General features: G+C 42.3%; 1 protein-coding gene across 2 annotated transcripts in view; it reads right to left on the bottom strand.

The window, feature by feature from the left end:
* The window catches only part of PRICKLE1 (prickle planar cell polarity protein 1), a 65,865-nt gene extending 38,925 nt beyond the window's left edge, over positions 1–26,940 (bottom strand). The window contains exon 1 of one of the 2 annotated variants that reach the window (XM_074827417.1): positions 26,708–26,940. The gene's annotated coding sequence lies outside the window, so the exon portion shown is untranslated. Of the gene's footprint in view, positions 1–12,482; positions 12,608–26,707 lie in introns of those variants that run through there. The other variant, XM_074827418.1, reaches the window with a different exon arrangement.
* Positions 26,941–27,347: the final 407 nt, after the last annotated feature.

Here is a 27,347-nt window from a genome sequence, read left to right as displayed (position 1 = left end):
GTACAAGGATTAAAGAGGGTGGGGAAAAAAATGAAGTACAATTATTTTTCTTAGTGGATAAGTGTTTGCACAGTTGTAAATGAGCTCTGAAAATTTAAGACAAGGATTTTTCCCATACTGAGGAGTCTTACAGATATTAAGGAGATTTCAAAATGGGTGCTTTTCATTCTCTTGTGCAACTTGTTGCTCAAAATATGTACGGCCCAAGTTGGGTTCTGCATCTCAAAATTAACTTTCCTATGATCAGCCTATGGTTTCATGAACATCTGAGAAAGGATAATTGCAGTTATATCTATTTGTATAGGAATGCACTTCCCTAAAGCACTTGGATTAGTTTACACCAGTGTCTCAAGTAAACAGCCAGTGGTATTTTACAGCAAGTCAGCCAGTTCTCAAAAGCTTTTTAAACAGTCTTGCTTCACAGAACTTGGACCACAGAAAGGAAGAAAACATTGGTCTTCCACACACCTCCCTCTACTGATTAGATCTTCATATTTCGTCATGTTGCAAGACTTTTATAGAAGACCATTTGGCCATACAGATTTTATAAGAGGTCAGAAATACTTGAATGTTCTTATGCAAAATATTTAAGTATCAAGTCTCAGAGAAGAAAAAAAAAAGCCATGCAAACAAGTCAGCCTTGTGCACCCAGAAGCTACTCAGTTCCATGAAACCCCTGGGGAAAAAACCCAACTAAATTCACATGTCTCCTAACCAAAACAAAACTAACCATACTAAAACCTCATGGACAATTCCAGCTTTTCAGAATCTGGGACAATAATAATGCCAAACTTACTCATATTTACTAGCCAGGATTTCCCAGAAGTGTTGAATAATTTGATATTATTACCTCAAGATCACAGAGGCATCTTAGTATCAAGAAAAATGCAAATCAACTTGTCTATAAAAGAAACAGCAAATAAAGAAAAACAGAAAACCAAGCAACTTCCCAAAGTCCTAAATTGAGTCCTATCCCTGGAGAATGGATGCTACCCATCACATTGCCATATTTATTGCAACTTTAAAATGCTTATATTTTGCTTTTCTCTTTTCAGCACAAATTTGACTGAGTTTAAATGTACAGGTTTTCATTTACAAATTGAAGGTTGATCTCTCAGCAAACACTGATGAAAATTTCACCAAATATTAAGAACTAAAAAAAATTATTGCCCATTTCAAGACAATCTTACAACAATACTTTCAGATACATCATGTGGCATTTTTGTGCCTGGAACTTAAGAATTCCGACAAAGACTTCACTTGAAGCCTTAGGGGCTGGAAATTGCAGTTTCCTCCTTTTTCAGTAATGTTTGCTTATGCAAAGCCTTCGCAACATTTGTTACCAGTAAAGAGTACAACTAGACAGAAATCTACTTAGAGAGACCCATATTTGGTGAATATAGATCAATGTGGATCTAAATTAAGCAAGTCATCTGCACTACAACTGAGAAGACAACACAAGAACAGTAAGAAGCTTTATACTAGCCAATTACCTGGTTTTAATTTGATTTTAGAAAAAAGTAACAGTTAATAACCTACTGCCCATCAGAAAAACACTATGATTTTCTTTGACTTAAGAAGCTATGACTGTAGACAAGATACCCAGTAGTTAGTTCACCTGACCTGATCAGCAAGGATTCATTTGTGCACATGTAGATGACACAAGAATATAGTGGTGTGAGAATTGTCATCATCAGCACCTGTATTAATACTTCGAAATTACAATTCATAGTCAAGTTGTGTCTGTTCTTTCCACTGAGCCTTTTAACTGTAAAATCTACATATGTGCAACACTTCCTTCATGTCATAGTTCACTCTATGCAGCACTTAAGACTCTCAACATGTGCTCTTCTGAATTTTTGCAGCATATTAAACAGACAGTAGTCAACAACTGCTCCTTGAAGATGGGTCTTCCCAAGTATCCATCTTGCTGCTTCAATTTAGTAAAATAGTCTGTGTTTATTCCTGCCTCTTGGGTCCCACAGTCTTGTCCTGGAGCACTAAGTACCAAAGAGCAGATGGGTAGCCCTCCCTTCTCTCTTCCTGTGAGTGATGGACTGAAATATCAGTGGCTTAACAGCATGAAGCTACTCAGCATTTACCATTATTATTTTAAGATCAGTGGAAGTATCTACTAGGTGTAACAACACTTGTAGAGAAATAAGAAAACCACACTTTGCAGCTACTTATGCTTCTCCCCAAAGCTGTGTTTCCAGCAGCAAGACAACCCCACAAGTGCTTACCTGACTCTTGTAGCCAGGCTCTGGCTACAGTAAGGCCTTTATTTTGGCCTTCCAGAAACAGACCTCCAATTACAGTCAAGCATGTCCGCATGCATCCATTTTTCTTACTGTAATTCTGTTCAGATTTCCTTCCCATTCAAGCTTTCCCCTACAGATATCCTGAAATTCATGAAACAGATGCATAAAAATACCAGTTTTAAACACACTTCTCCCAAGGAATTATCTCTAGCTTCAGAAATGGTGATGTCCTTTGGAAACAGCTAGACAGAGCCATCTCCTGGCTAGACAGTAAACAGAACTTCTGTAAATATAGACCTTCATGTCTGCGAACAAGCTATTTATCTATTGCAAGAGAAATCCTTTGTGCAGATTCAAGGTTTGGTTTCAAAGGATAGTCTTCATATCTGCATACTATAGTTCCTCAAAACAATTAATTAGTAACTACCTGGATGATGGAGAACAACCCATCCTGTTTGCTACTAAGTTTCTGAAGAGTACAGACCTGAAGTTAACAGCAATTCTGGAGTAAAAACCTCAAGCCCTAATCCTCTCCTGCTGGCTTGAGAAACACTGACACAGCAGTAAAGCTCTATCCATAGAGTCCTTAACAGAAGTCCCAGAAGAACGTACAAGGTCCAGGAGACAAATTGCACCCAAACCTGGTCAGTAGTATGAGGCATCCCACCCCACAACCCTATCTGACTTCTTTAGGCATAACACAGAGATAATTAAACTCAGTTACTTTGACTTTTCACGATCAATTGGTAAAAACAAGTAACAGCTATGTTTGGGGGTCTTGTTCAGGCTATATGATTAAGTTAACATATTGAGTTTAACTGTTTCTAAATATCTCATGCTACGGATTTGCTTTTAAAAAAATCACAGAAATAACATATCCTTAGACAGCATTCAGTCTTTTGCTTCAGTAGGTTTCAAAGCTGTAATTGTTTCTTAGACAGAAGTCACTATTAGAACTCTCCAAAACCACTTCTCTGCACAACATATCTCCCACGTGCGAGAGTCATTTTCCTGTTTCTACCAGCCTGGAAGAAAGATGTGAACACAGCAAACAAGCCTTCTTCAGTACTTGAGCATGCCTCTAGATTCCTTGTTAAACCAACATTCAGGACAGCTAACAGATGTGAGTTACAGATAAACAAGTGGATTTCTTCAATTAATGGTCTTTGTTAGTTTTCCTCCCTCCTAAAAAAAGGTATTTCCGTGTTATTCTGAATGTTTGCAAACACTGACTCACCTGTAAACATAAACAGCACAAACACTACACACACATTAGGGTAGGTAGGGAAAGATGTCATAGTCACTAGGCTGAAGCCTAGCAGCATCATGAAATACAATGGAATAAAGAACTTGCCATGGCAGTGAGAGCAATCTATCATCAGTATCTTCTCCAGATTGTGAGTGCAAGCAGTAAGCAACTGCAGCCCTTTGAATCAGCCTTTATATTGTACTATGGAAACCCTCACCTCAGAAGGACTAGATAGAGACTTTAAGATCCTAGTTTTAACTAGAGCTGAGGAACTATCCTTCTGTTCCCTTCTTAAGAGTAAGATGAGGCTCAGAAGTCTCTTAAAATACACTCAAAAATCAGGGTGATCTACTGTCTGTATTATCACTTTCAAAAGATTTGTGGTTTTGATCCTTGAAGTGAAAATTCAGCTTTCTCTGTGAAATGTTCATGAGTTGACCTTGACATATAAGCTCACTGAGCAAAGAAAACGTTCTGAAGAAGTGTCAAAACACAGAGTTTCCAAAGTCTTGGTTTTCCTGCGTACCATCCGTATGATGGCAGGAGCAGGCACAGCCGTTAGCAACAGGAGCGCTTGTGGCTCTGCGCCAGCCTGGGAGCCATTTCAAAGTGGATCACATATACCAGGATTTGGGGATCTCAGGCTAGAGCAGAGCAGTGCATGACCGAGGTCAACAAAGCAAAGCAGAGCACTTTGGTCCTGCTCTAAGGCTGCTGTCCCCTCCTACACGGGTGCATGAGCAACAGCTAGATCATTGGAAGCATTTCACGTAGGCAGTCTGGCAAGTCACAGATGTCACTTTTAAGTAACACAGACATTATTCATAGCCAGTCACTGCTTGCTATCTACAGATAACTGATTGCATTCAGACCAGATTGGAAACAAGGTTGGCTAAAAAAAAAAAGAAAAAAGAGCCAGACAATCTGTTCTCTCAGAGCTCCAGCCATTCCTGCACAGAGAAAGTGGGAAAGACTTCGACAGCCGGGACCCACACTTTAGCACAATAGCTGCTCAAAGTCAAGAATACAGCAAGATAATGCATTACTAGCCAAGCGCTGTAGACACCTCAGCAACTAGCATTTGAGTCGGCTTTTTGCTGCAGCTGGAGAATCTGACAACTTCATTTCCCAGTCCCTGCCTGCTCTGTATTTGTGTAATAATTTTTTTTAAACATCCAAACCTTCTGCACACAGTATAACACTAGAAGAGATCATGTAACAGTTCAACAGGCCATGTGAAGATGCATGGCCCATTTTGCATTTTTTAATTGCATGAATAAATCTGATGCTTTTTATTTCTTAAGATTTATAATTACAAGAGTACACAGGAAAATTTAAACACTAGGAACAGCACAGATCACTGACAACACAGAGTTTCTACATCAGCTCATCATCACTTAACTATAGGTATCACCTCAAATGAACTGATTTCTACACCTATTATATTCTTGGCTTCTTTTCTAAAGGATGGTGTGGCCTACTTATTACACAGCTGCAATCAGGATCTCCCTTCCCTAGGAGCAGGATATAATGAAGTAACAATTTTTGGCAAGTACTTCATAGGCACAACTTGCCTAGATCAAGTTTAATCTCTCTTTAGTTCAAAAATGTATGAAGTTTGTTATCACCAGTTTTTGGGACACAGGAAGTCTGCTCTCTGAAAGAATATGTTAATATTTTAAAAATGCAGTTGTGTTCACAGTATTTAAAAACATATTGAACTTACTGTATGATCTAATGGTTAAGGAGATCACAAAGCTGAACTACTAAACAAAATGTTTTATGCAGATTATCTACAAAAATATAAATTCATGTCAGAGCACCATCCTTTAAGTCAGAACTTTGATTCTCTATAAACTTCCCCTCCTCAAGAACTCATCTCTGTCAATACCAAAACCCAGTATTTAGTCAAGCTGAATAAGGGAGCACTTCTCTACAAGCCCTTAGATGTGGAACCTCTGAAATCCTCATTAAGAGCATAGTAGTGGACACACAGTATGAATGCATTAAACTTTCTCTTTTTAAGCCTTCTTGTTTTTTCTACTTTTGTACACCTGATGAAACAACACCTGTTTATGAACATCAGACCCAAGTTTGCATTTGTGGGCACAATACAGATCAAGTGATCAAATTAAGGATGGAACACACAGATGTTTACAAAAGCATACAGCACAACCACACTGAAGAGGCACTAATTTTAGCATTCAAGGTCTAGCAAGTTCCAGCCATTTTCAGAGGTTGATGATTATTGTAAAGCATTCTTAAATCTCTTGCCACTGTCCTTATGTGCATCAAGATCAATATGACACAAATGAGACGCACAAAGCCAAACTCTCTTCCTTTGGAAAATGCAAACTCAAGTGCTGGAGTCTTTTCCCTGCACTCTCAAAAAAACTGAAAGAACCAACCAAAAACCCACAAACCAAAATAAATTATAGTACCCTAGAAAAAGACTCAGAAGATTGGATGGCAAACTAAGAACCAAACACACCACTGACTACATACAAAAGATTCTGTTGACTTTTTTTTAATTGGAATAATTCTGTCTCACTGCCTATCACACATTAAAGAAAAGCACTAGGACAAAAGTTCTCAGATTTTATCTACAGGAAAAACATAAAACAAAAGTCTGTCATGTAGGAGACTTCAGCTTTAGTAATTACTTCCCTCATCCTAGACCTAAAAAGATCTGAGGATATGCCTTTTTTTCCCAGGGCATGTACTCTTTACCTACTGTTTGGGTTTAGACCCATCTTTAAGCATGGTTTAGACTGAAACCTCCCCTGAAGCGGCTGAGACCTACCCAACCCACCCTACGCTCCACCCCCTCCACTGGGGAGGGGCAGCAAGTTTTGGCAAAGAGGCCAGGAATGACAGCCCTGCTGATGCACACAGGGCCAGCAAAGGGTTCCAACTCCTAATAATCTTCGCACCACCAAGAGCAGTAACCACTGGTAGCAGGTCCCTAACTATTTTAGCACATGCTAACATCTCTGAGGACCATTTTGCTATTAGAAAAGTGATAAAAATCAGCCAAGTTAAAAGAGCAGAAAGACAGAAGTAGGGTGTACCTGCATAACAAGACAAAGCAAGACACACAAGAACTAGATAACTGGGGACTTTTAAGACACAAACCCATCTATGTTTGGGATGCTGCAGGGACTCTGCCTTCTTCCTCTCTGCTGACTGCACGCAGCCTCCTTGTGCCAGCACTGGCACTCAGCTGATCGCATGGTGAAACTCTGCAGGAATTTAAACAAGCAGAAAGCTAACTCTGCCAAAAGAAAAAGAGAAAAAAGTGAAATTTCCTGTTGATTTTATTCTTTAAACGAGTTCACCATGAGGTCAGACAAGCAGTAATGCCACTGTAAGAAGAAAGACAGACCACAGCAGCACTTATCTAAACAGTGCTCTAAGCCAGTGGAACCAGGCCCTCTTCGAGCACTTTTCCCTTTGCTGTTCTCAAACCATTATCATTCCATTTCCACTAAATTGCTATAGATATCTTTGGGCATCTGAAATTTCAGATTTGTTCTTTAAGGTGTAGCTACAACTTATCGAACTTCCCCTTTACTGCCAAATTACCTGGAAGGAATCCACACTCAAAAAAATTTTGTCTGAAAGGGCACAAACATGCAACTTCAACTGCTTGCAAGGGAGCATGATGCAGACATGCTGAATATAAAACCAAAACAAACTCAAGAGGTTCAAAATGAGCTGCAAGATTTCTACTCATTCAAAATGACCAGTTTCTCATCCTTATTTCATGACATGCAGATTTAGGAGATGACAATCTTTATTGCCTTTTATTTATATTTTCCTCTGCAAGTACTCTAGACTGGCACTCATAAGCAGTTGTTTCTGAAGACTTTCCTGACCATCCATGGGCTACGAGTAGGATCTGCTGTCCCGCATAATGGCCAAGTTGCCTTAGCATGACAGAGTTCAATTGTCCATCCCTTGTGGCATGTCTCTAGACAGCAACAAGCCCTGTATTTCATGAACACAGCTTCTAAATTAGTATTTTAGAACCTGTTTAAATAGAAAACCAACTTAGTAATTGAATCTTAATCACTTCCTAGCAGCACTGGAAGATATTGTTACTTAAGTGCCACTTAGACAATCATGCAACCAGCTACTTCAGCAACCAGGCATCCACAAATGAAGGAAGCCATACAAACAGGTCAACATACTCTTTGTAACCAATCATGATGCAGTACTGCACCCTCAAAGAATAACTGTACAGTTATTCTGTAGGGAAGAAAAGTTTGATTTTTCTATTATCGTCATTCTTCCAGTGGGAACATGATTTATTAAAGACATTCTAATTTATGAAGACACAATTCTTAGAAACATTGGCTTATTTCCTGAGAGACCTTCTGTGTGCTGCAGAAATCCAAATGCTGCATTGATGAAGGGCAGTCAACCCTGCTTTGAGAGAAGGTTAGATCAAATGATCTCCTGAGGTTGTTTCTAAGCAGAATGATTCTACAAAAGATCCTGTACATTCTCCTGTGGGGAACACAGTGAGTAACTATGCCAGCTCTCACACAGGATTTGTATCTGGTTTGACCTGACAAATAAATGCAAATGATAAAATAAGTCTAAGGATCCAAAACTGAGTTTTCCAACAATCCATGGATGTGAAGACTGATGTTTTACAATTGTGATCAAACTCCCCCATCCAGCATAGTGGCTGCTTCAGTTTGGCAAGAACACACTTGAAGCACTACAGAACTGTTCCCTCCATTAAAATGAATCTGCAACATTTTGAGCATGATGTCCTTTGTATTTGCTCGTTTAAGCAAACTAGGGGTCATAGATGTACAAGCACTGCTTACACAATAACTTTGTTTCCTGATGAGTACAACACCCTAGTTCAGTTACCCTTTGAAGTGTACAACTCCCACTCAGGTCAGAGCTATACTGCCATTTCATTATCAGCTGTATTGGGTCACTATAAGCTTGTTTCTATTCAAATAAAAGGAGGAACTGTTTGAAAAGTAGATAAGGTAATTACTCCAGATTCTCAACCTCTTTACCTCTTGCATATGTTACTATGATCCCATGAGTACCATTTTCCTTCTGTAACCACCACTGTAATCATCAAGGACTCAAGTCCTTCAGTGGCAGAAGAGTAAACCCAAGTCTGGACCAAGTTAACCAGTAGCAGGAAAGAACATATACAATACTTTAGATGGAAATGAGACTAGTTATGTTGTAAGTTTAATTTTCTACATGTCCTCCTGACAGACTCTACTGATAAGAAAAAAGGACAGGGGGGAAGCACATTTACACTTGAAATTCTTCAATTCTTTAATGGATTTTTTTTTTTTTTTTATGTACAGATGGAAAAATGTGCTTTTGGTGGAATAAACAATCTTGTGTAAATCTGCCAAAGTAATCAATACTTGCCAGATGTCACTCTATGCCAATAATTTAAGGTATTCCATAGCAATAGTACAGTAACATTTTACAGAACAAGACAAAAGCAAGTCAGATGAACAGATGCAGCTTAAAAATGAAGTACAAACACTTCAAAAAAACCAATGGATTTTTTGAAGTGACATTTTTTGCCTTTGTTAGGGTACAGATGTTTGATTAAAGATGGATTTGGTCTTAAGGGAGAAGCTTTCAAAGACGTTGCCAGTAGTAGTCCCAAGTTAAGTTTGTTTATTGTTATACAAGGTAATTTGCCCAAGAGTTGCCTTCATGAAACATGGGCTTAGGAGAGTTAAGAACTTTAGAGCTGGAAATGCTACAGAAGATGGCTTTTTTCAGTGTTTTAGATCTTTGCTTTGGTTTATGAGTTAGGTTTCTCAGCAGTACTACATACTTCTGTGAAGCGTTTTGTCCACATGTTGCCCTGATGCACCATACGGTAGCTTTACAGAAGGTGCTCACAAGCTAGGTCCATCAAATTAATTCAGTCCTATTAAAAAAAAGACAGCCAGTGGCACAGAGATATACATTCTACAGAAAGGGACGGGATATTTTAGGTTTTCATTAAAAAATGGTTTTATGAAGCAAAGAGGTGCTGTGTGGAGACAGCAATCAGCAGTAATCATCCATGTAATGTCGGCCCTCTAGTGAACTTACTTGAGCTTCCAGAAGAAACAAAACCTTCTTGTCCTTATTTTTCAATGTATTTTGTCTTATTTGAAGAAACATCTTTGACATTTAGTGCAAGCTTCAGTGAAGGGGAAGAGCTGTCTACCTTTTAAAGAGACTTTTTAAGATAGAAGCAACACTGAGATGAGAATAACACTTATCACTACGCTTTCCTTGAGCTGACAATCCTGTCCAATCTTAGCTTGCTCTGGTCACAGCACAAACATTGAACTATGGCATATCAACTGCACACTGTTGCCTGCATTGCCAATTTTTTGTATTCCTGTACTACGCTCTACTTGTCAGGGTACAGACAGCATGCTATCCACTCGGAGGCAAAAGAAGTGTTAACTAATCAATATAAGCTTCCCAAAATTTACGCTAGAAAACTTAAAGACAAAAATCCCACATGACCACAGTCTGCCATCCCCAAAGGCATGTGTCATGCTGCCAGACATGATTACAATGTGATAAGAAAAGAATTTTAAAGACACTGAAGATCATGTACAGGAAGCCCCTTCAGGGTTATGCCTTATCAATTCAATCTACTACCTTTGTAATGAGTAAGAAATGGTCAGACAAAACATTGAGTTAGCACTTGCAGTAAGACTTAAGTATTGGTTCCAAACATTATGTATTAAGTTCCAAATAAAAGTATCTGTACTTTGAAACGTAAAGTGCATTTGTTAAGAAACCTTAGTCAGTATAAGAAAAAAAAACTTTAAAAAGTAAGGGCCAGTTCCATTCCTCCCTTGTTCTGAAGGTCTCTATTTGTCAGTCATACTCATTACTGGGCAAAATTATTTCTAGCTATTTGTTATACACACTCTTTTGGTGTGAAATGTGGGCAACTTTGATCCTTGAAGTCGGTTTCTTGAGCAGGTTGCTCAAGACCAAGATGATCACAGGCATTACACACTTTATCATTACATACTGAATCCTGAAGTGCTCTAACTGCTGCTGATATTCAAAGGACTGGCATCTCAGATGCAACTACGTTGTTTATATTACTTCCTACATTTAAAACAGTTCTTTTTTTAAACTTATCATTCAGGTGTATTTGAAGCTGTGCATCATCTGATTAGAACTGAATGCTAATGGAATAATATTCAAAACCTTGGGGCTTGGTTTCCTTTTTAAAATACTGGAGGACTGAGCACTTCCCTATGGCAATTTTGATGCTTCATGATTGCACAATAAAACCAGCACCAGGGCTGAGCAACGCTTCACTCGAAGAAAGCTGTCACTTAAGAGACCTCCCATTTTCTAGAAGCGCATAGGAGTTGACCATTTTTACTATTCAGCTGGGGGAGACAGTGATTTGTTTTTACTTACCCTTTGCCACTGGCTAATAAGTACTTCCCAGACTGTGCTCATTTGTACATATCCTACACCAGTAAGCCCTGCGAGTCAGAAACAAACTTTTGAGAGCCTCATTACACATCCATTTTAATACCTTATAACATGCTCAGCACCACAGGTCTAACTCCCTGTCACCCAATGGCCATGCTACATACTAGATAATGTACATTTCAGAGTAGCTCTTGCTTCCACATCACTACACAATCACAGAATCACTACATTGTGGTTTTGCCCAGTCAAGAGGCAACTAGCAACATACTCTGTTCAAACCCAGAACAGGGTGACAACAACAATAAAAGAAACCTTACAGGAGGCCCAGGAATCACTTCATTCTTTCCAATATGAGAGCGCAGAACACCATGTTCCCACCAGCACCTTATTCCTATAACAAACCAATAAGCAAGTGCAAACAACATTAGACAGGAACTACTAGAGATATGCAGTTAAAAACTGGTATTTTTGTGCAATTATAGCTTCTTAGGACAGAGGAGACAGTAGCATCACATAGAAATAGCTGTATATCAATTGAATACATCAGCAACAAACAACTGGGAGGAAAGAACATAGAAGAAAAGTGCAGAAGGAGGACAGAAGGATTCCTTGAGGTGGTTAAACTGCTGCCACACACAAGTACCCTGTTAAACACTGACCAAGGGTTTGTGTGCCATGTGGGAGAATGTTAATTGTTTACAGGTACTCAGGGCTGGAGGACTTGGATGAATACCAGGAAGCAGCGTTGAGAAAGTCCATTGTACAACTAAGAAGGGAGAGGAATCGCTGAAGGAGGCACTTTCATTTAAGCCCATCCTGCTAGTTCCTAACCTAATTATTTACCACTGAGGGTTTCCTTTCTCAAGATTGAAAGCAAGGAACAAAAAAACCACCCCAAAAGAATGTTTTCTTTTTCTTGTGGGAAGAAGGGTACAAAAGGAGACAGGTCTTGTTTGGTGTAGCACTAACCAGTATTTGTAGAAGATAAAAAAACCCTTCCGGTCTATTTGGGAGTGGCTTCAATGCCTGCCACTCAGGTGATTCATTATTAGCACCTCTGTCTCACAGCCCCATCAGAAAGTCTACAAAGCTAGTGACTCTTTTCACACTAGCAGGATAACGCTCACAAGGATTTAGCTAAAAACTCTCAAGCCATATACCTAAAATTTTTATTTTTAAACAATATTTTGGTCAAGTTGGCCAGATGCTCGAGTTCTGCAGTGCCAGCAATTCTTCCCCATTTCTTTTCTGCAGAAGATTTTCTGAATACTTAATATTTGGCCCAGGTGTAATTCTTGCAGTTAGACTGGTTTAATCCAGGTGGAGGAGTTCACCATGCACACAGTTTGGGGTTCAATGCTCAACGACTTTGACCCACAAATGTTCTGGCTGCAGGCTGCACAGGCTGTCACCCCTTCTCTTGTTTGCCAGGTGAGCTGCTTCCTTCCCTTGTGAGAGCCACCCTGCATCCGTGGAAAGAGACACTGTCATCAGAAGGCACAACCCACCTGAAGTCTCAGTGATCTCCAGAGGTGCCCCTTCTCCTTCCAAGGCCATTAGAGGGAACCTGTAGCTGCCTGCATCCCAAGCAGGATTACTCCTCAGGCCTGAATTTAGCACCTGCCCATCCTTCCTTCAAAAGAAGGACCAATAGTTACTGACCCCAAATGGCCTCCTCATAATTATTAACAAAACGCATTTCTCCTGCAGTCTCAGGCAGGCCTATCTCACTCCCATACCTTCACGACAGGCTCACTTCAGCGCAAAAGCTCCCCAGGAATGAGGGTGATAAGGAAGCACTCCTTTGGCTATTCAGCAGAATCCATTTCTTCCTCCCTCTGCTGTCTCAGGGCCTGGTTAAACTAGTTTAGGCAGCTTACCAGGGGCCTTGAAAGGGACTGAACGGCATCATGATGCTTGGTTTTCTTCTGTTGTCTCCTGTGTTTGCGGAGCAGCTGTTATTAGGCTCCTGCCTCCATCTACACACTGGATGGTTTACACCCTCATGGAGCTGCCATCGCAACAACAGACAAAACATGTCCTCATCCTGCCAGAGGGTCTTCTGGGGAACAAAAGCCTGGTGAGAAACAGCTCACTCCCCAGGCACAGGTGCCACAGCCTGCTGAGCTCCTGCCATACCCCTCTGGTCAGCTGGGGCAACCCGAGGCTGATGGCTTCCTGTCCCTTCACATTCTCCAACTCTACCTACAAAGCCACATCCATCTTCCCCCAACAAAAAAAAAAAATTGAAGTGAGATGTCACCCCAAAAGATGTACATTTAAACATACCTTTGAGCACACTTTCAAGCTTGTTCCCTTCTCCTTCGGGTTTCAGTACAATTTTGTGCAAATTAACACAGATACACAGCAATCAGAGGAACGGAAAAAATAGCAAGTCCTCTGCTTTTTTCCACTGGTAGGTTGCTGTCTGTCCTTCAAATCCATTTATTTCACTCATTTCAAGTAGAATTAGAATAATTTGAGGGAAATTACAAAGCACACTCTTATTTTCCTCTCAGTGTCACAGCGAACAAGTCTTAAGCGTCCCAAAGTTCAGCCTTGAAATAGTCGGGCAGAAATGCTTCGAGTGCCACAAAGTACCCTGAAAAAACAGCACGAGCGATCTCATTTCCTCGGACGCAGCACGGTCTCCGACACCCCCCGCCAGTCTCCGCCGGGAGCGGGGCTCGCCGCCAGCCCACCGCCGCCACCTAGCGGGAGCGGCCGCCGCTCCGCTCCCGCCGCAGCCGCTTGTTCCCGGCCGCGGCGCCGGGAGCGGTGAGGCGGCGCGAGCCGCACCCCCGCCCGGAGCGGGGCCGCCCCCCCCCCCCCCCCCCCCAGGCTGAGGTGGCGGCGGGAACGAGCTCTCCGGCAGTCGCCGTCCCGCCGTTCAGCTCTAAATTAAGCCGCCATCTCAAGACACACCAACTCCGCGGCGGCAACTCCATCGCACCTCTCCCAAGTGAGGAGACGAGAGCACGTGGCGTTCTTCCACCTGGACTTCCAGTGAGGCCCCCACTGGAAATTAATAGCGGCCAGAGTCCTACCGCCACAGGCTGCGAGCCTTCCATACCCCACCAGCCAAGCAGGACATCTTCTGCCACCTTGGAGCCTGTAATGTGGTGTTTGCCTGACCAGACCTGGCTGCTCCCCTCCCCACTGCAACACCCCGCCTCAGTCAGGGAAGCCTGGTGACTTCTCCGGAGTCATAAGAGAGCCCAGGCAGGCACGGTCACACAGTCATGGTTCAACCCCGGCCGGCAGCTAAGCGCTCCACAGCCAGTCCCTCACTTCCCACCCCATAAGATGGGGGAAAGGATCGAAAGGGTAAAAGTCAGAAAGCTCGTAGGTCGAGATAAAGACAGTTTAATAGGGAAAGTAAAAGCCACACATACAAGCAAAGCAAAACAAGGAATTAATTTAGCACTTCCCATCGGCAGGCAGGTGTTCAGCCATCTCCAGGAAAGCAGGGTTCCAGCACATGTAACTGTTACTGGGGAAGACAAATGACATCACTCTGAATGCCCCCTCCCTTCCTCCTTCTTCCCCCAGCTTTACATGCTGAGCATGACGCCATACGGTATGGAAAGTCCCTTTGGTCAGTTGGGGTCAGCTGTCCCGGCTGTGTCCCCTCCCAACTCCTTGTGCACCCCCAGCCTACTCGCTGGTGAGGTGGGGTGAGAGGCAGAAAAGGCCTTGGCTCTGTCCAAGCGCTGCTCAGCAATAACTAAAACATCCCTGTGTTATCAACACCGTTTCCAGCACAAATCCAAAACACAGCCCCATACTAGCTACTATGAAGAAAATTAACTATCCCAGCCAAAGCCAGCACACACACTAGTCTGGTTTTCTTTACAAAAAGTGTAGTTAGAGCTCAAGCCCCATGTTTCAGTATTTAAGTGAAGATGTCCAGGACTATCATTAATTATGCATATTTTTCATCTATGCAGTTTCAAGGTGGCTGTTCTCAAGCATTTCTCCTGCAGACAGCCAGCACAACACTGACTTGAGATCCACCTACACCTTCTCAGTCAGGTATGCTCTGCCCTCCATGCTGGTAACACACCTTTCAGTGCTAGCCCAATAGCTACAGAAACGCTTCAGTTTTGGAGACTGGAGATGGGGATCTCAGGCTTTCTTATAGAAGCATGCTCGGTGTGTATCTATTGTGTACAGGTGCAGTGTGTGCACACAGGCTCATATGTCTTCAGAGATGTTTTTCTTAAGGGTCAAATTCATAGCTGTACCAAGCTGCATGCATTCTTTGGTAAGAAATTTAGAGATAATTGTTTTGCAATGTGTCTTCCTGATATTTATTCCATAAAGTATTACAGAACAAAATAATTTGTAGGTGAGGGCTGGAACTGTTTCAACAGGAAAGAAAACTAAGGCTACCAGAATGCTGTTAGACATCAACATTACAAAATGGTCTTTAAATAGTAATTTTGGAAGGGTATCAAATACATCTTTTCTATGCACCCTTTCACAGCATACCAATTTTTAATAATTTTTACCTTTCTTAAACAGGACAAAGATAAAAACTTAGAGCTTGCTGGTATTATTTTAAACATTGCTTTACTTCCCTCCCTCCCCTTTTTTCCTTAACACATGCATATTCTTAAAGAGTTTTAAACACTTTCTTACAGTGTACACCATGACATGGACCTGTAACTAAACAGAAGGATTACTCAGGAGTAATCTATTCACACTCCTGATCCCAATACATTTTTGCTTACTGCCACAGAAGACATGGGTGCCCAGCATTTATCAGAAGCCTGTTGTCAGCATTTGTGTGAGAAAAAGCTAGACTTTGGAGATATCCGGAGTAGGTACATAGTGACCTATTCACGAGTCATAGTTTTTAGGATACCCACATACAAATCAAGACTGCAAGCAAATACCTCTGGAATTATTTACTAGAAGGACTGCTTCCTAGGATTTACCTTGGGTTTATTGCTACTTTCAAAACAGATTTGTGTCTTGCAGAAGTGTTGCACCATCAGGCCTGCATTTTTCTGGCGACAACTCCTCAAAACTATACACAAGTTCAAGCTCTGGATCTCCAAATACATCTCCATTTCCTGATGTCAAGTGTTACATCATCAGTTTCACAACAGGCAGAAAGCCAAACTTAAGTCTCTTCAGAGACTTTAGTCACCAACCTCATTACACAAGTCTTTGACTAGTTGTCAACCACCACAACTAATAAAGAGCCCAAAGCATGCTCTTCTATTCCCATATCTTTTTCAATGGAAGCTGCTCCACTCATGAAACTGATAAGCTGCTTCATATTGCTTGGTAAAGTTTTCAGACGTTCAAGCTTGCTGTATATACCAATTTGCATTAGAGACTAATTTTCCCAGAGATTCTCATACTCTGGCCACAGCACCTTTTTGTTTCTCTTGTACCCAAAAATGACTTTTGCACACCAGACCTTATGCTTTTAAAATACTACCAGAAGTAGTTTCTCTTCTAGACATGCGTTGAAGCCTCCACAATAGTAACTCTCAGAAGAGCTTAACAATGCTCCAAAAATGGTATGACAGAACGAGTCTCAAAGCCATGAAATTAAAAATGAGTAAAACCTGCCACCAGGAAGACTGCCTGCACATCTCTGCATCTGGAAGGCTGTCAGTTCCTTATTCCACAAGGACTGCGCTACCAGAACAAAGCTGAGAAGCATCCAGCTTCCAGCTGAGAAGAGCTTATTTGATTGACAAGCATATGTATCCCTATCATACACACTTCTCTGCCCCCAGCACTCTTCACATCAGCTATAGGCAAGCACTACAGCACACCATCACGACAGTTTGCAGCAGCAGTGAACACCACACGTTGGTTTAGTCTCCATCATCAATGCTACTTCACTGTTGGACAACTATACTTCAGAAAAGCCACAGTTAAAGCTACAATCAATTCACTATGATAAATCAGCTATCTAAAATGCTTCATTTTTCACATGGTAAGTAATGCAAAACCTAGCAGGGGCAACAGAGAACTTGCTATTGGAATTAATAGCTGTAGTCGAGAGGTCAGAAGCTGGTTGTGCATCATCTCTGTGGCTGGGAAGCCACACTGAAGATGGAGGTCTGCAACACTACAACTCTGTGCAGCACAGCAACCTTCTGTGCTATCTTCTGTCCCTGATATTTCACTGATACATAAGGCTACCACATACTAGCTAAGCAACCTCTTGACATTTTTGGGGGATGGGGGATTAAAATTGAAGGGGGAAGCTCAAAGACTGAACAGCGCAAGAGACTAAATACCACAAAGTTTTCACTCTCGTCATAATCAAGTTAGAGATAAATTTTAAGTGATAACTAAGCCTACCACATTCTTCAAGTTTAAAGAGACTCCCTTACGGACACCCGTGATTTGCTACTCAAGCAGAAAACAAAAATTCAAATAAGCCAACAGATCTACTCCAAGTTAGAATACATTACAAGAGTCAACTATTTCATGTTATTTTTTTAAACTATGAAAAGAGGCAGTCAAAGCAACGTTTCAGTTAGGTAGAGAATGCTGCATTAATTTCAAAAACTAAATAGTGGTAAAGTTGGAGACTGTTGGTTAATGAATGAGGTGACTGTTTTCAAAGATATCCACATATGTACAGATCATAGCTAGCATGAACAGTTTTTACAGCACTGCTGTATAATCTCGTTCAGTTATTTGACTACTAATGGTAATTAAAGACCATAATCCATTGCCAAAAAATAAACAAATGTGAGCAACCACCAAAACTTAGGTAGTGGCAGAAATTGTGTGTGGATATTCCAGGTTTATTGCCAAGTACTTAGCTGTTCAGAGAAAGTTTGAAGTTAAAGTTCTTGAGTATGTACAAAACATAAGAATGGAGCCAAACACTTTACAAGCACAGGAAAAACAACAATAACTGAGAAAGTTTTGTTTATGTAGAATTAGTATCTTGAACCTGGATAACAAGGAACAAGATTCACAGATTAGAACTAAAGCAATAGAAAACTACAAAGTTTAAGTTGTATGGATAGAGCCAATCCAGCCTTCTTTCCTTCAGGACTTGCACAGGAATACAGCTACACCCCAGACTTTTTGTAAGATCTGACCCTAGTAAGGTAAGTACTTTACCATACATATTGCTTATTAGCTACCAAAATTGATGTAGTAGTACTGAGGTATTAAATCAAAGAAATGTGCATCATGATTAGGGGCACTAGCTGTAATGTATTATATATGAAAATGAAACATTATGTATGAAGAGAAACAAGCATAGCAAGTGATATCTACAAACTAAAGTCACAGTGGCACACTGAACAATTTTAGGTTAACCAGACTCACTTAAAAATAGAAACCAGAGGCTGGGCTCTTCTCTCACCCCATTTTACATGTCTTTACTTCCATTGATTTCAAGTGGAGTTCTTCACAATTTATGCCATTGTGAGAGGAGAATCAAGCCTTGTGTGTTTGAAAGGAAACAGCAGACATGTTTCCCACCAGAGTGCAGGGGGAGATTTTAAAAAAAACACGAGTATATGAACTGTGAAACCGATAGAGTACACAAGCAAAAGCAGGCAAAGAGGCTCTAGCTGGGGGTGGTGGTGGGGAACTTGCAGCTTATCCAGGGTTTTTTTTTTAAGACTTGGGATTGGTATTAAGAAGTCAGAAACCCGTTAATTAAATTGGCTTTAAAATAAAATTTTAAAAATAAATACTGCATTTTCTTTGATTTATATTTTTCTACAGTTAGTCTATAAAATGAGGAGCAGACCATTTTCTTTGCAAAGGGGACAGACTTTTTGTTCCTGGAAACTGAAGAGTGGGACGAGGGGAGGTCTGAACTATTTGCACCACTAGAAATGGTGCCTAACCATCACTCACACCCAAGCTCAAATAGGTATCTTCCAAAATCCTTCAGGATCATCCAAGACAACTAATATTACAGTAGCTACAAAGAGCAACACTTGTGACTGGAACTCATGTCAGACAAAAGTTCTAGATAATTTATAGGTGACAAAACTACTTCATGGTTTGGACCTATGGCACAACAGAAACTACAGCTTTATGGTCTCTTTTTGGGTAGCAGCACATGGTTAGGAATCTCCTCTTTCACCATCCCAGTGAGCAATTCTCTACACTAACACAGTCATTGTACCAGTCTGTACTGATTTGGGAAGTTCACTTAAAACAAAAACCAAGAAAACACACAAACGTTTTCAAACTGTCTCTACATCCCCGCTCAAGCTGTACCAGCACAACTAAGTGACAGTGCAATGAAAATAGCTTGAGTATTTTTACAGAGGGAATACAGACTTATTTCATTTTTATATCAGGTTTATATACCATAGTAATGCAAGATTGACTCATTCAGAGTCCAACACTGACAGAATATTACTGTAACTGCCTGTTTGGAAATGCTTTTTCCCCACCTTCACTTATGTGCACAACTGGTGTCGCAGCTCACATACTGTTTTTTAAGTCTCCCCCCTGCACCCCGGTAGGTAGATGTGCCAGCAGTTTCCTTTTAAAAACAAGTCTAGATTTTGTTCTCACAACTGCATTATATATTGGCTGATTTAGTACATGACAAAGCAGGAAGAAGGTAAATACACAGAATTGCACAAAGGAGGATGACTTCTAACCTGTGGAAAAAATGTTGCATAATTCAAGATAAACCTGCTGATTTTCATGAGACCTGTTCTTTCAAAGCATTAGTCTCCTTCCAGAGGCCACGGAAAGGTGGAAGGAGACCCAAAAACAAACACATATGCCCTTGAATATCCAAGTTTGAGTGTTTTGGACTTAGTATTTAGATATTGAACACTAGCTTACCCAAAGTAAAGAGAGAAGCCTTAAATGAACAGGAGCCTAGTATAACCTCAATTCCTAAAGTAAGGCCACCAAGTATACCCTTGTGCTACTATATCACAGAGTCATCATCCTATCAGTACCTCTTTACAGCATCAGCTCCAGGCTAGTAAGACATCAATTAATAGATCAAAAAGGTTTATAAACAGCTACAGTATAAGACAGACAGGGAGACATTAGGATCTAACCTACCAAAATTACAGCCTAAAATGTGAATCTGCCACAAGAAGACAATAGAGCTCTGAATGTCAGGGAAGATTTTGCAAGGAAATCTGAGAAGCAATAAATCTGCAGCAATGAAACATGTCTGATTGTCACTGTGGTCACTTCAGTTCAAATACCTGTGATTGCTCAAGTTCAATATATTAACAGCTACTCTAAACCATAAGAGCTGTTCTTGCATGAAATCAACAGTTTTATATGACTGGAAAATCACATATTGAGAAAGAAATGGGCTATTCACCTGGACCACTGAAATACAGTGGTTGCACCGCTTGAAATCCCCTGCAGAGATTGTCCAAGCAGATTGTCTGTATGAAAGGTCAGGGGTTAAAGCTTGACGTTTACTGGATTCACAAACAGCTAATTCAACAATTCAGCTCACTATCCTACTCGGCAGCATCCTTTGCTGCAACTGCTTCCTCAGCTTTTTTAGCAGCTCACACCTGAACACACCAGCAGGTAAGTAGGGCTCCCTCTTACCATCCAGATGCTCTCTCCAGCCTCACCCTAGTGGGGAGGCCAATGCCCTGCAAAAGAGGACCCACACTCTGGAAGCTGGCTGCAGAGAAGAGTTGCCATAACACAACTGCTTGCTTTCTTAGGCAGCTCACCTTTCTCCTGAATAGTAGTGGTACCTCCTAGTAGATACCTGCTGAAATCCAAACCTGTACTGAGCTGCTGAGAAGACTGAACAAAGCTGCATCCTGGGTAACAACATCCTTACCAGGCTGGAAATTACATACTTTTCCAGTACCTCAGTGCAGATGAGAGCCTGGTCTGCTTTCTCCATGTTTGGCAGTACTCTAAGAAAGGCATTCATTGGCTATTGGCCTGCCAAGCTGTTTAGGCTTTTAAGTTCCTTTGCACCTGCTTTATACTATTAATTTTGTTAAATATGAACATATCCTCTGTGTATCTTATTCCCATATTCCATACTCACAAAACAAACTCATTTCAGTCCTAGGATGAATGGGAACTCAGTATCATCACACAGATCCACCATGCTTTGCAAATGTGACTGAAAAAAACCCTCTTACAAGGAAGTCATCCATATGATCTTTGATGAGCAAAGCATGAGAAAACAATTCAAAGGTCTCAAAAAGCCATATGTATACTTTTACAAAAGACATCTGCAATTCACCAGTGAGGTTCAGACGTAGCATAATTCATTTATCAGTCTGTATATATTGATGCAAATACACTAGGTTCAGACATCTCTTCAATGCCTTCATAAAATTAAAGTACATAAATTTTCACACTTTGAATAGTCATCTCAGCATGCAAAGCTTTCATTTTTTTATGAAAATACCAATTCCTGCAAGGAGGCCAAAGCAAAAATATAGTAGTCCTGAAGTATGCACAAAACACATGCAATTTTTTTACATAAACACTTTTAAACTTCTGGGTGGTTAACAAAAACATTTGATTACAAAAAGAGATCTTTAAAAAAAATCTTCACTAATCATGCACTAATTTTTAACATACTTGAAAACAAGTTAGCTTTTACTGTGGTTAGACAGGTTGATCCACCCTTCAAAGTGCAAGGTGGCTTTCAATTTGTGCCATGGTTATTGTGCATTTGTGGTGCTACAGAAATAGGCCATGGGTGAGGGCAGTGTCCGACTAGCCCATGTGCTCAACGGGTTGAGCAAGAGTGCCTGTGTGCCTCGGTGGAGCCTCTTGCTGAGCTAGCACTATCTCTGTCACAGGAGTACTTTGTTAATGAAGAGATTAAGGGAGGGTAAAACGGGTAAAGCTGAACAATTACAGCACTTGTGTCAGAGGTGGTTTACATTGCTCCAGTGAGGTACACAGGAATACAGAAGTGCGCTGTGAGAAGCAGTATAGCAGAATCTGTTTAAAGATTCAATTGCACAATTCTTAACATGTAATTTACATTTCAGTGTTTAAGACTGGTGAGAGAAGATGCAGCCTTCCTACAGAACAAGAGGATGCAAGAGTCCCACCACGCAGTGTGATCTGCAGCCTACATTGCTATATTCACAACTGCATCTACCACAGAATCACAGAACAGTTTGGGTTGGAAGGGACCTTAAAGATCATCTAGTTCCAACCTCCCTGTCATGGGAAGGGACATCTCCCACTAGATCAGGTTGCTCAAAGCCCCATCCAACCTGGCCTTGAGCACTATGTTCTATGTTCTTATTTTCTTTTTAAAACACTCAAACACCTTCAGAAATTAGGATGTTTGAACAATGAATACTCCCTTTAAGAAAATTTAAGATACTAACATCACCCTGCTTAAAAAAGAAATCTGTAAGTTTTATTATAAGCATCATGATATTGACATGCAGATTTTTAATCATGCCGGTTGCAATTATATGAATCGGTGATCAAATCCACTGAGAAGTCGGTTTTTGTATACACTAACACAAGCATAAGACATGGATTTGGCATGTTGCTGTTGGAGAACTCTAGTTCTGAAATCACGTAATAGAAGACTGGGGCTACTTGATGCAAGATTAGAAGGCAACAAGCTCAAAAAGGTGGTTATGAAAACATCACAGGAAACAAAATTTATTTTAAATAAAAGTAAATCCATCATATTTCAATATTTGGATGGCAGTTGGAAATGCTTTTTTGGCATGCAGCTGCTCCACGAAGCCAATATTGTGTGTAACTGGAAACATTTCAAAAAAACAGAATTGTTACTGAAGTCAAAGACCGTAATTGCAAGCTGTGGTATCTGTGCTTAGATAAAAGAGGAGCAACTGAATAAAACTGTTACAGATATAAACCTACAAGCACACTCCATAATGCTCTTATCACTTTATTGCCAGCTCGGTAGAACTAGAGAGCAAGGGAGTAAGGGGGAGGGGGGGGAAGAAGGAAAATGAAGGAGAAGCACACAAGGCAGAACAGCAAGAGCTATCAGGTGCTATAAATCAATGTTTCAAACACAAACCTTAGACAGGAGTACATGACTTTGGTACAGAACAACTGAAATAACACAGTTCCAGCTTTTGTTGATGTGTAATCCACTGGAAATGAAAGGCCTGCCTGAGAGACTGTCTACCCCAGGTTTGCTAGCTAGCAAAACACTGAGCTTGATAGGTTCAAAATTATCTTGAAAAGCAACTCACCAATCTTATGGTTATATTTACGAACTTTTAAGGAGTTAGCCTTCGCCTTCCAGGCAGAGCTCCAAGAAAAGGCAAACTAGCAAAAAGCTGTCATTTACAGATATTTAAAAAATATTAAAAATGCTTGTATTGGCTCATACCTCTTGTATCTGAGCACTTAATTTTGTACATTTAAGAGTCTCCTTGCACAAGAACATGCTTGAGAAGTACTGTCAGTTTGTGCTGAGAAGTCATTCGTTCATTCAGTTTTGCTAAAAAACCGTAACACATTTAGTGCACAATATAAACAAGCAAAATACAAAGAAGAAGAGTTTATGGACCACTTGTGAAATTTTCTTCAGAAATATCCTTTGACAATGAACCAGCAGCCAGAGCTGTTTCTGCAAAAAATGCGTAGTTTTGGAAAATTGTGATCTAATACTCTATCTGGGAATTTCTGCCAGAAGCGCCACGACTTCAGTGTGCTATTACTTGCAAAACATCTTTCTTCCCATCATTCTTCAGTCATAAGGTGGGAGGGGAAAAAGATGAGCAATAGCCATTCTGTATCCTTCCAAGCTGGTTCTTCCCATTATACAACTCCTAATCCAAACAATTTAAGCACACAAATAAAAGCTACTCATTTCTGTAAACACTTCCAGGAGCAGGACCTAAGCATGCATGGTTTACACCAAGCATATACTAAGGCTAGCGCTAACCTCAAGTTTACCTCTGTTTAAACAGCATAAGCAGAAAACAGTGGTGGCCAAACTGAAGCTTAAGTCTTAATACAAGGGGGTAAACTGAATATTGATATAAGCCACTTGGTCATTATGCACCCATCCCACAATCAAGTATTCTTAATGCAATATTATATCATACAACAGTTTTCTCAGAAACACAAACGATGCTTTGTAGTTGTAAAAAAAAAAAGTAATGTTTCAGAGCATGTTTTTATACCCCAACAGCAGGGATCTCTTTACTTTAGGATAAGGTAGTGGTAGAAAACAGAAACAAAACCCAGCTTGTTCATTTATTTTAAATGGACTTCACCACTACACATATGATTAACTCTGGAATGCACAAGACATAGCATCCAAGCAAATAGAGGCTTTAAATTTAAGTGCAACTCTCAGCCTGCCCTGTTAAAAGCTGTGTATAGCAGCCGTTGACAATATATTATGCAAGATCCATATTACAAAGGGAAAGGACTTTTAGGCTAGGATACAAAGGCTGCAGCATTAGAAAGGGTCAAAGCAATCTGCAAGGACATAATATGAACCAAAGCCATTTAAATTACTCTGTAAAATGACGTTCATTAGCATAGAAAAGTTTCACAGGAAAACAATGACAAAGTAAAAGCCATCTGATTTTCATATGCTAATTAATTAAATATGCCAAATGCATTTAATCTCTTATTATAACCATAGGGGGAGACAGACCAAACTCTTGAAGTTCTGAAAAGCCAGGTCATTAGCGTGCCAACTCATTCTTCAGATCTCCTCCTTATATACAAATTTACATTCCTGACTTATTATATATGTAAGTAAAACCTGGCTTCCCCCTCCCACCCCCTCGATTTCTCCTTTGGAAGACACTTGCTATCTCCTATTCCTGTATTCTAAACATGTTATTAAATGTTAGAAAGAACAAACCACAGAAGACTTTTTGCCAAAAGCTCGAGTTAAATGCCCCGGTCCCCCCAAGATGTAGAGTAAGCTAGTTGAAAATGAGATTAATAACATTCTTGCACATATGCATGAAAATCCATGCATAGTTTGTAGTCTTTCACTTTTCAGTTCAGCTGACATTTCTAGCCATTTCTTGCCTTTCCAAACAAGAAAAGGATTCTGATGTTTATGTAAGGTTCTTCTTGCTTAATAAATCTTAAATTGAAACAGATTTTTTTTTTTTTAAACAATTACCTTCTTCAGAGTTATCATACTACAGGATATTAGGAAAAGCCAGACTCTCCTGTTGCTTTTACCCACATCTGACTTCAATCTTAATAGTTTAGCTATTAACCCTGCAAGGTCCCCACACACACACCTTGCCCAGTTGATGTTAAAATTTTTATATGACTGATCTGGGCTTACTCATTACAAAACCTTTTGTTATACAGAAAGAGAGCAGCTCCGTGGACCTTGATTTACAGGACACAATTAACCGTGTTGTCGGCAGAACTGCACCAGCCCAGCTCATCCGGGGCTCTGCAGTGGGAAATGGAAGAATCTGTCACTGCAGCCAGAATAACTGCTCTCCTCTCCCCTTCGTTCCCATTCCAAGCTCACTCTGCCCTGCTGACATTTTGGGATGAAAACCTGGCCACTGTGATATACCTGTGATGTAGAGAAGTAATAACAATAATTCCTCCTAGAAATAATAACAACTAAAGGGGGAAAAGCACATCCTGCTAGGAAATCTCAGTAGTCCCTCTGAGTTTGCCATGCAAAACCTGCAGTTTAAAGACCTCGGTTACCAACTGAACAGTGAAAACGGGGAACTTCGCCGGCAGTAAGGCCAGCCGTTTATTTTTGCCACCTTTTAGGTTTTCGCATGTAGGGAATATGCATTGTTAACCTTTAAATCCTCTGTATAAACATTTCTCAGAGAGCTTGTAAAACATCCCCCGCTGCGTTTCCTGGCTCTCCAGTTGATAGCATTTAGAAACACTGGTACCGGCGGGTGCTTTATTTTGCTTTCCTCGGCTACCCCGCTGGCGTACAATGACAGATTCCTGTCCGCCCCAGGCTCGGACCACAACGAAGGCGCCTGGACTCAGCCCAGCCCGGCCGGATGATAAATGGTGGCTGCTGGACTCTGAAATCCCGCGGTGGGAATAAATATTCTGGGAGAGGGGGGCTCAGGGAGCCTCCGTCGCCCTTCCAGAGCTCTCTTCAGTGAGGAAAGAAAAACCCTCACACACTTCGGTTGGGTCCCTGCCGCACCTCAGCCGCTGTCAAGGGGGTTTACCCCCAGAAACACAAGGCGCTCGTAGCGGAGAGCCCGAAAGATGCCGCCGGGATGCCGGACCCAGGTCGCCCCCCCGCCCCCCTCCGCGGGTGCCCCGCTCGGGGCAGGAGAGCGCCCGGACTCCGCGGAGGGTAAGGGTGCAGGCGGAGGCTGCCTGGAAGAGACCAGTTGTCACCCCACTAACAGGCAACAGCTGAGCTCCCGCATCCGGACCCTCATTCAGACCAGCGGCCCCGGCCCGCTCCGCCGGACGCACCGAGCCGGTGCCGCGCCGCGCCCCCTCCGGCAGCCGCCGCGGGGCCCAGCGGGACCCCCCGCCCCTGCTCTCCCGAGCCCGCAGCTCCCATCCAACTCCGTGCAGGACGGCGCTACTCCGGCGGCGCTGACGAGTGCCGGCTCCGGGGTCGGGCGGCTCCTCACCGGCACGCCCCGGCGATGCAGACCCCAGGCGGGACGCAGGGCCCCCCGCTGCAGAGCGGCATGACGCGGGAAGGGCTCCGCCGCCGCCAGCGGCAGGGTCCCAGCTGCGGCCGGCGCCCCGCCAAACCCGCTGGGCGTTCCGCCGCGGGCCACCCGTCAGTCCTCCCTACCGGGGACCCGCCACTTACCCTCCTGGCGGCGCGGCCCACCACGGCGACGTATTCCCCAGCAGCGGCGGCGGTGGGGTCCGTCACGTCGACAGCGGGGGAGGCGGGTACCCGGCTCTGCCCCGCGGAGTCAGCGCCGGCGGGAGACGCGCATCTCCAGCAGCGCCGCGGAGGGGACGGACCGACCACCCGCCCGGAGCCTCCGCCGGCAGCCGCCTCCACCACCGCCCCGCCGCGAGTGGCCGAGCCCCGCGCCCGCTCCCCGCCCTAATGGGGCTCCACCGCCCCGCGCCCGGGACGGCGACATGCGCGCTCCGCCGCGCCCATTGGCTGCCGCCCGCCGCGCCCGCCAATCGCCGCTGGGCCGGGGCGGCCGGCGGCTCGGAGAAGCCGGCGGGGCGGGGCGGCGGCGCGGGGGGAGGCGCCGCTGCCGTTTGAAGCTCAGGGGGGGCACGTCAAAACCCGTGAAAACCCCTTTTCCCCCGCCGACGGGGAAAGGCCGGGGAGCAGGCGGAGGACGGGCAGGTGCCCCCCCCCCCCCCGCCTCCCTCCATTTCCCCTGGTCAGACGGAGCTCTGAGGCCGAGTGCTGGCTCCTCGCCACCGGCTCTCACCCAGGGAGCTGGAGAGAAAAAACTAATTAAAAACTTCTCCCTCTGATC

Source organism: Strix aluco, chromosome 5, assembly GCF_031877795.1.
Source record: "Strix aluco isolate bStrAlu1 chromosome 5, bStrAlu1.hap1, whole genome shotgun sequence".
Taxonomy (NCBI): Eukaryota; Metazoa; Chordata; class Aves; order Strigiformes; family Strigidae; genus Strix; species Strix aluco.
Note: the sequence above shows the minus strand (reverse complement) of the source record. Positions and strands in the feature narration are given on the sequence as shown.